Source organism: Bufo gargarizans, chromosome 3 (assembly GCF_014858855.1).
Source record: "Bufo gargarizans isolate SCDJY-AF-19 chromosome 3, ASM1485885v1, whole genome shotgun sequence".
Taxonomy (NCBI): domain Eukaryota; kingdom Metazoa; phylum Chordata; class Amphibia; order Anura; family Bufonidae; genus Bufo; species Bufo gargarizans.
The window spans coordinates 456,746,164-456,755,199 of NC_058082.1; the positions used below are offsets into that span (position 1 = coordinate 456,746,164).

The 9,036-nt window shown below is 41.8% G+C and overlaps 1 pseudogene; it reads left to right on the forward strand.

Annotated features, from left to right (window-relative positions):
- Window positions 1-7,431: 7,431 nt before the first annotated feature.
- On the forward strand, window positions 7,432-8,162 carry LOC122931668 (annotated as a pseudogene).
- The last annotated feature ends 874 nt before the right edge of the window (window positions 8,163-9,036 follow it).

A 9,036-nucleotide genomic window follows, 5' to 3' on the forward strand; every position in this document is an offset into this window, starting at 1 on the left:
CTTGCTATTACACATTTTGTGATGTAAGGTGACAAAAAATTGCTTTTGAGGGGTTAGATCATGTAATATTTTTATAGAGAAGGTTGTCACAGACGCGGAGATACCTAATATGTATACTTTATATTTTATTTATGTAAGTTTTACACAATTATTTCATTTTTGAAACAAAAATAATAATCATGTTTTAGTGTCTCGATATTCTGAGAGCCATAGTTTTTTCAGTTTTTGGGCGATTATCTTAGGTAGGGTCTCATTTTTTGCGGGATGAGGTGACGGTTTGATTGGTACTATTTTGGCGTAGATACAACTTTTTTGATCACTTTTATTACCTTTTTTGGGTGGGCAAAATTTCAATTTCATCATAGTTTTTTTTTTTTTTATGGCGTTCACCATGCGGGAAAAGTAACATGATTTTAAATTTTTTTCAATTTTTTTTACATTTTTTTGACCCAGACCCACTTGGTTCTTGAAGATCCAGTGGGTCTGATGTCTGTATAATACAGTACAGTACACTATATAGTGTACTGTACTGTATTTTCACTTTACAAAGTCTGATTAGACTTCTGCCTTTAGCAGAAGTCTAATCAGCACCATGGACAGCCTCTGATCAGTACCATGGACAGCCGGACGCCTGTGAAGGTGTCCGGTTGCCATGGCACCCATCACTCTCTGCCACAGCAGAGCAGTGGGTGATGGGGAGGTAGGGGGCCCCCTCCCTCTCCCATCGGGGACTGAAGAGGCACAGCAGCCCCCGATGGGAGAGGGAGCTCCCTCTTAACCTTTTCCATACAGTGGTCCCTACGGACGGCGGCATGGAAGGGGTTAAACGCATGGCATCTGTGCCAGCACTCTGCAAACCGCTCGACCGCCTGCACCGCCCCGCCCGCCTGCCCTCCCTGCCGCACTCCCTGCACCCCCCTGTTGCGCCAGCCGGCAGATAACAAAGAGGGCAGCAGGGGGGGTTAAACATTAAAATAAAGGTTATTTGAAGTTTCTGATCATAAACTTCGAAACCGCGGCAAACCGCAGGGCTGAATTGACCTGTGGTTTGCTGCGATCGCCGACATGGGGGGGTCACAGGACCCCCCCGGCGCATTTAGCCAAGGTGCCTGCTCAATGATTTGAGCAGGCACCGGGTTCCGATCACCGCCCGCCGGGCAGCGGTGATCGGAACTATACATGACGTACAGGTACGTCATGTGTCCTTAAGTACCAGGACAACATGCTGTACCAGTACGTCATGTGTCCTGAAGAGGTTAAGTTTTTTACCTCTGTATCTTTTATTTAATTGCAAATGATGTTTGAAGAAATTTTGGGTATTTTGGGGATGTTGAATAAAAAAATTACATTAGTAGATACAAATCACCAACATGTGGTTATAACAGAAAATAATGAAATTGTAAGACGAAATTCAAAACAGAAACCTTTAGAGGCATTCGGTTTTGATCCGTCATAATAGAGGTCTATGGCCAAACATAATGTATCTGTCTGATTTCCGTTATCCAGGAGGGAAAAAAGCTTGATAAGAGTGTTATCTTTTGTCCTACTATTTTCAACCCTTTTTTACCTCTGGAAAACCTATTTGTTTTGTCAACTGTTATCTTTAAAAAAAATTATGTAAACTGTGTAAGCCACTTTTAACCCTTTCTACCCCGGTCCAGTTTTCACCTTTGGAACACTTTTATTTATCCAAGCTATTCTGAGATTGTTTTCTCGTGACACATTATACTTCATGATAGTCAATATATTTCACCTTTTTTTATGAAAAAATACAGAATTTACCAAAAATGCTTAAAATTTCAATTTCTCTGCTTTTAAAACAGAAAGTGATACAGGTACCTCATAAAATATTTATTACTTAACATTCCCCATATGTCTACTGTTTGTTGGCATCATTTTGGAAATGTCATTTTTTTTTTTTTAGAACGTTAGAAGGCTTAGAAATTTAGAAGCAATTCCAAAACCCACTTTTTAAGGACCAGTTTAGTTCTGAAGTCATTTTGTGGGGCTTACATAGTGGAAACCCCCCCTTAAATGACACTATTGTAGAAACTACACCCTTTAAGCTACTTAAAACTGATTTTACAATTTTTGTTATCCCTTTAGGTGTTTCACAAGAATTAAATGAAAATGGAGATGAAATTTCAAAATTTTACTTTTTAGGCATATTTTCAATTTTTATCCATTTTTTTCTTTAACACATTGAGGGTTAACAGCCAAACAAAACTCAATATTTATTACCCTGATTTTGCAGTTTATAGAAACACCATATATGTGGTTGTAAACTGATGCAAGGGCACACGGTAGGGCGCATAAGAAAAGGAACGCCACATGGTTTTTGGAAGTGTCACGAGGGTGTCAAGAGCCACGTCTGAGTCCGTTATACCCGGGGTCAGGAAGTCGCAGCGGGTGGCTGCGCGCTCTATGTCTAAAGATCACGTTGTTTCTTAGTGATTGTTTTCTGTGTTTGCCTTGCAATCCTTTTTGTCTCACTCAGGGATCCGTAGCTTCTCCTCCTCAGCTGTTTCTTGTCTGCCACTCCCAACCTCCTTATATTCTCCTCTCACACTTCTCTAGTTGCCAGTTATAGAGCTTCCTGCTTGGACTTCTATACTGACCCACTGGAGCTGTGAATCCTGGTTGTTGTTCCAGAGTGCTACCCTCCGGATCCCTGTTGGGCTTTTTGTTGTCTCCTGTTGTCGCCCACCTGGGATTATATGTTTAGTCTGTATTGTCTGTCCTCCCCTTGGTGCTTTCCTTTAGAGCTAGTGGTGCGGACTAGTGTTCCCACCGCCCTGTTCACTATCTAGGGCTCATCTTAGGGAAAGCCAGGGTTTTAGGCACGTGATCGGCGTACGGGTGAGGAACCCGTCTAGGGACGTCAGGGCAGCCAGGTGCCAGCCGCAAGGTGAGTCAGGGGTCACCACCTTCCCTCTCACTTGGGCAGGGCCTTTCTCTTTCCCTCCCTCTGTGTCACGTATGTGATAGTCACGCCGATCGTGATAGGAAGGCAGATTTTGCTGGACTGGTTTTTATATGCTATGTCCCATTTTAAACCCCCCCCCCCCCCCCGATGCATCCTTACAGTAGAAACTCCCAAAAAGTGACCCCATTTTGGAAACTAGGGGATAAGGTGCCAGTTTTATTGGTACTATTTTGGGGTGCATATGATTTTTAATTGCTCTATATTACGAGGCAAGGTAACAAAAAAATGGCTGTTTTGGCAACTTTTTTATTTTTATTTTTTACAACATTCATCTGAAAGGGTAGATCATGTGCTATTTTTATAGAGCAGGTTGTTACGGACGCAATGATCTAAAAAAATTTTTTGGGGTGTCTCATGTTCTGAGAGCTATAGTTTTTTTTGATTTTTTTATTAGCGATTTTCTTATGTAGAGGCTCATTTTTTGCGGGATGAGGTGACGGTTTAATTGGTATCATTTTGTGGGACATACTCCTTTCTGATCGCTTGGTGTTGCACTTTATGTGATGTAAGGTGACAAAAATGGCTTTTTTTGACACAGTTTTAATTTTTTTATGCTGTTAATCGAACGGGGTGGATCATGTGATATATTTATAGAGCCAGTCATAATGGACAGTGGCGATACCAAATATGTGTGTTTTTTTTCTCTCTTTTATTTTTACTCGAAACTTTTTTTTATTAAAAACAACGTTTTTTTTAACTTTTTTTTAACTTTATTTCTGACTTTAACTTTTGTGGGTCTGATCCCCCCTGCAATGCATTACAATACATCTGTATTGTAATGCATTGCCTGTTAGTGTATTACACTGAGTAATACACTAACAGGTTGCCTTGGAGACCCAGCCTGGGACTGGATCTCCTGGGCACCCGTAGAAGGCAGGTCCTGATGCCATGCAAGGCATTGGGCAGCCTCTGCATGGCATCAGGGCTGCCTTCTCACCCATCGGGTACCTGTCACACTGTGGCATAGAAGGGGTTATTGAACTTTCACCGATGAAGGCGCATACAAGCAGGGGTCTGGCTAATGGGACCAGCCGATCCCCAGCAGATGATAGGGCAGACGCAGCCCCTCCACCGGCCCGATCAGCGGGCCATAATAGTACGGCGCTGGGCAGCAAGTCACGTTCCGCTGTGTTGTACTATTACGGAGCTGGTCGGGAAGAGGTTAAAGAGGTTGTCTCACTTCAGCATTTATTATATAGATTAAGTTTTAATATAAGGCACTTACTTCTGTATTGTGATTGTCCATATTGCTTCCCTTGCTGGCTGGATTCGTTTTTCCATACATTATACACTGCTTTTTTCCATGGTCACGACCACCCGGCAATCCATCAGTAGTGGTCGTGCTTGCGGTGGCCGGGACCGTGAGAGCTCACATAAGCTGGTGCTTTTTCTTAGAGTGTGCAAGCACAACCACCACTGATGGATTGCAGGGTGGTCGTAACCCCTGGATATGAGCAATGTATAATGTGATGGAATAATGAATCCACCCAGCAAACGAGGCAATAAGGAGAATCACAATATAGTAGTAAGTGCCTTGTATTAACTTCTTTTACATAATAAATGCTATTTGCTGAAGTGAGACAACCCCTTCAAGGAAACAGTGAATGTAGCATAGATACCTTGTGAGAAAGTGGGTCAAATAATCATGAAGATTTAGTGTACTATAATGTACAGTTAATCTGCATCATCCAAAATATTACCATAGCAGAACTTTCTAATCTATATTTCTGAGGTATTTCAACCATTGCAAAAGTATTTTAGGGGGTCATTTATCAAACTGGTGTAGAATAGAACTGGCTTAGTTGCCCACATCAACCAATCAGATTCCTCCTTTCATTTCCCAAACGAGCTGTCCAAAATGAAAGGTGGAAACTGATTGGTTGCTATGGGCAAATAAGCCAGTTCAATTCTACACCAGTTTGATAAATGACTCCCTCAGTTCTTTTAGATGTCGATTATTGGAGATTGCAAGCATAAGTCTTAGCTGACAGTCTTATATAAAGAGATAGAAATAGGTTTCACAAAAAGAAATGGTCTTAGAGGGTCTCTAAGCTTTCACAAAGCTTTTGATATTGCATAGAGGCATATCAAAAGTTTTGATTGGTGGGGGTCTGAATGTTGAGACCTACACATTTCCTAGAACAAGACAAGCACTCACTTATCGCTCTCTCTACTTGCTGCACAGGAGGGAATCAAAATGGCTGCATACACTTCTATTAAGTCCGTCTCCTGCAGTGAAGAGAGAGAACATGATATGCAAGAGGTCCTCTCTTCTCATTCTAATGATTGGTGGGGGTCTCAGCTCTTAGATCCTCCACTTAACAAAAGTTTTGGGAAAACTCAGTGACCTTTTTAATGAACACTAAGCAAAGCTTCATATTAGAATTACAACTGACAAGCAAAGAAATATTATTTTTGCGTCTCAGGAGTTCAGCTATGCCCCCCTTCGTCTCCTTACTGTCCTGTGTATGGCTGTATGATTACTGGCTGCAGAAGGACCCTCCCCCACTGCCCTGTCTTCAACAGGACATAATGATTATCAAGCCCCACCCCTTGACTAAGCCAAGTCCCCTTATCCATTCCCCTGCTGAAGATAGCATACAACAGATAACAGAACAGCAGGCTATTAACCACTACAGGACCGCCTGTACACAGGATTGCGTCCTGGCGACAGGCCCTGTTATTCCTCCTGGACGCGCCGGGGCGTCATCTCATGAGACGCGAGATTTCCTGTTAACGCGCGCACACAGGCGCTCGCGTTCACAGGATCGGCAGGTCAAACGAGTGGATCTACAGCCTGCCAGCGGCGATCGTTTGCTGGCAGGCTGCGATTTTTTTTAACCCGTAAAGACATTTATATTCCAGACTTCTCACGCTTTAGGGCCCTTAAAATGCCAGGGCAGTACAAACACCCCACAAATGACCCCATTTCGGAAAGAAGACACCCCAAGGTATTCGCTGAGGGGCATATTGAGTCCACGAAAGATTGAACATGTGGGGTATTTATACTGCCCTGGCATTTTAGGGGCCCTAAAGCGTGAGAAGAAGTCTGGAATCCAAATGTCTAAAAATGCCCTCCTAAAAGCAATTTGGGCCCCTTTGCACACCTAGGCTGCAAAAAAGTGTCACACATGTGGTATCTCCGTACTCAGGAGAAGTAGGGCAATGTGTTTTGGGGTGTCTTTTTACATATACCCATGCTAGGTGAGATAAATATCTGTCAAATGACAACTTTGTATAAAGAAAATGGGAAAAGTTGTCTTTTAGAGAGATATTTCTCTCACCCAGCATGGGTATATGTAAAAAGACACCCCAAAACACATTGCCCTACTTCTCCTGAGTACGGCGATACCACATGTGTGACACTTTTTTGGAGCCTAGGTGGGCAAAGGGGCCCAAATTCTAAAGAGCACCTTTAGGATTTCACAGGGCATTTTTTACACATTTGGATTTCAAACTACTTCTCACGCATTAGGGCCCCTAAAATGCCAGGGCAGTATAACTACCCCACAAGTGACCCCATTTTGGAAACAAGACACCCCAAGGTATTTCGTGACTGGGCATAGTGAGTTCAAGTTTTTATTTTTTGTCACAAGTTAGTGGAATATGAGACTTTGTAAGAAAAAAGAAATCATCTTTTTCCGCTAACTTGTGACAAAAAATTAAAACTTCTATGAACTCACTATGCCCATCAGCGAATACCTTAGGGTGTCTACTTTCCGAAATGGGGTCATTTGTGGGGGTTTTCTACTGTCTGTCCATTGTAGAACCTCAGGAAATGTGACAGGTGCTAAGAAAGTCAGAGCTGCTTCAAAATGCGGAAATTCACATTTTTTGTACCATAGTTTGTAAACGCTATAACTTTTGCGCAAACCAATAAATATACACTTATTGCATTTTTTTTATCAAAGACATGCAGAACAATAAATTTAGAGAAAAATTTATATAGAAATGTCGTTTTTTTAAAAAAAATTACAACTAAAAGTGAAAAATTTCATTTTTTTGCAAAAATTTCACTAAATTTGATTAATAACAAAAAAAGTTAAAATGTCAGCAGCAATGAAATACCACCAAATGAAAGCTCTATTAGTGAGAAGAACAAGAAGGTAAAATTAATTTGGGTGGTAAGTTGTATGACCGAGCAATAAACCGTGAAAGTAGTGTAGTGCAGAATTGTAAAAAGTGGTCTGGTCATTCAGGGTGTTTAAGCTAGGGGAGCTGAGGTGGTTAATTCCTGTGTTCTCTGCAGTATTCTTAGAAGACTGTTTGTCACAGGAACATGCAGCAAATTCTGCAACGTGACAGTACTTTTATCATTCGATGTCTAAGTTTAAAGTAACTATATATACTGTAGAATAGACCCCAGTGGTGATCCAAGTTCACTTCAGCAGAAGCGCATATGTGTGTGGCTGCCTGACAGACCCTTCTGGAAAGTAAAAGCTTCAATGCGGGAGACACCAGCCGGCCTTTCTGCTCAATCTGCCGGTCATCCCAGCCAACCATTGCGGCACTGCTCACCAGTTACCTATAATAGCAGTCCAATCTACACTGAGAAGCCCAAGGAGACCCTCATTCAGTTTAAGCTTGCTTTGGTTGGTGATAGTGGTGCTGGCAAAAAAAACTTTGAAAAAACTTAATTTGACTGGTGAAATTGTATATGTAGCCACACTTCATGCTGAAGTCCACCCACTGGTGTTTCATACCAACACAGATTCTATAAAATTCAAAGTATGGGATACTGCTGGTCAGGAGAGGTTTGGTGGCCTTCATGATGATTACTACATTCAGGCTGATTAATGTGCCATTATCATGTTTGATGTTACCTTAAAAGTCACATACAAGAATGTACCTAGCTGGCATAGAGATCTTGTACAAGCATGTAAAAATATCCCAATAGTCTTCTGTGGCAACAAAGTGTACATTAAGGACTAAAATATTAAAGCAAAGTCCATTGTGTTCCATAGAAAGAAGAATCTTCATTACTACGATATCTCTGCAAAGAATACACTACAAATACACTGCAAAGAACTACATGTACAATTTTGAAAGACCATTCTTTCCGCTTGCCAGAAAACTGATAGGTGATACTAATCTTGAAATTGTAGCGATGTCTGCTCTTGCAGCAACAGAGGCGGTTTTGGATCCTACACTTGCAGGTAAAGGTGATGATCTGTGAGGTCAGAGGTTTAATTTAATAGGCAACTTTCCTGTGATATCAGCGGTGCCAGTATGATTGCCACTTTGTTATCTAGCTGAGCAGAACATATGCTTAATCTTTTTGGGATGCTGGAGGAGATGGGCTTCAGAGACAAGGGAGGGATCGTCACGCCAGTGTTGAGGAGGAAACAAAAAAGAGCTCCTCACTTGGGATTGTTGTGCTGGGTGCACAAAGACCAAAAAAGCCGGTAGTTAGAAACCATTTGGTGCTGCTTGTCTGTCCACTGGAGCTGGAGGTCTGGAGATACACTGGGGAGTATGCTAAAAGAAAATGGATCTCACCGGCGCTGCAAAAAGGAGGTCACAGAGGTTGCTGGTTTGAAGGGTAAACTGTTTTATTGGTATTCCAGGTCACCTCAACTGAGTAAGGGATTGGTCTGACCCCAAAACGTATTGTGGATTACCAATAAAACTGTTTATCCTTCAAACCAGCAACCTCCGTGACCTCCTTTTTGCAGCGCCGGGGAGGACCATCCTTTTCTTTCAGCATCCTCCAGAGTGTATCTCCCCCTTTTACCTTCAGAAACTAAACAAACCCTTCATATTTTGGACCTGCTTACTTAGCTGTTTAGGATTGCATATATTCCCTAAAAGTTTTAATATTAAGACTGCTACAGTCACTTCGCACAATATTCAGTAATGGGTCTTGTTTGATACTGTCCCTCTTATACCTTTTGTTTAGATCATTATAAAGTTGTATTTAAAAAAAAGTGTGGGTGATGGGGCAGGGTCTATGTCTTTTGACCAAAATATGCATGTATAGTACATCTCTCCACAAAATCGCTTTGCATGGCCTGCCCATGCTTTCAAGCTTCACAGCAAGCATCTAAATC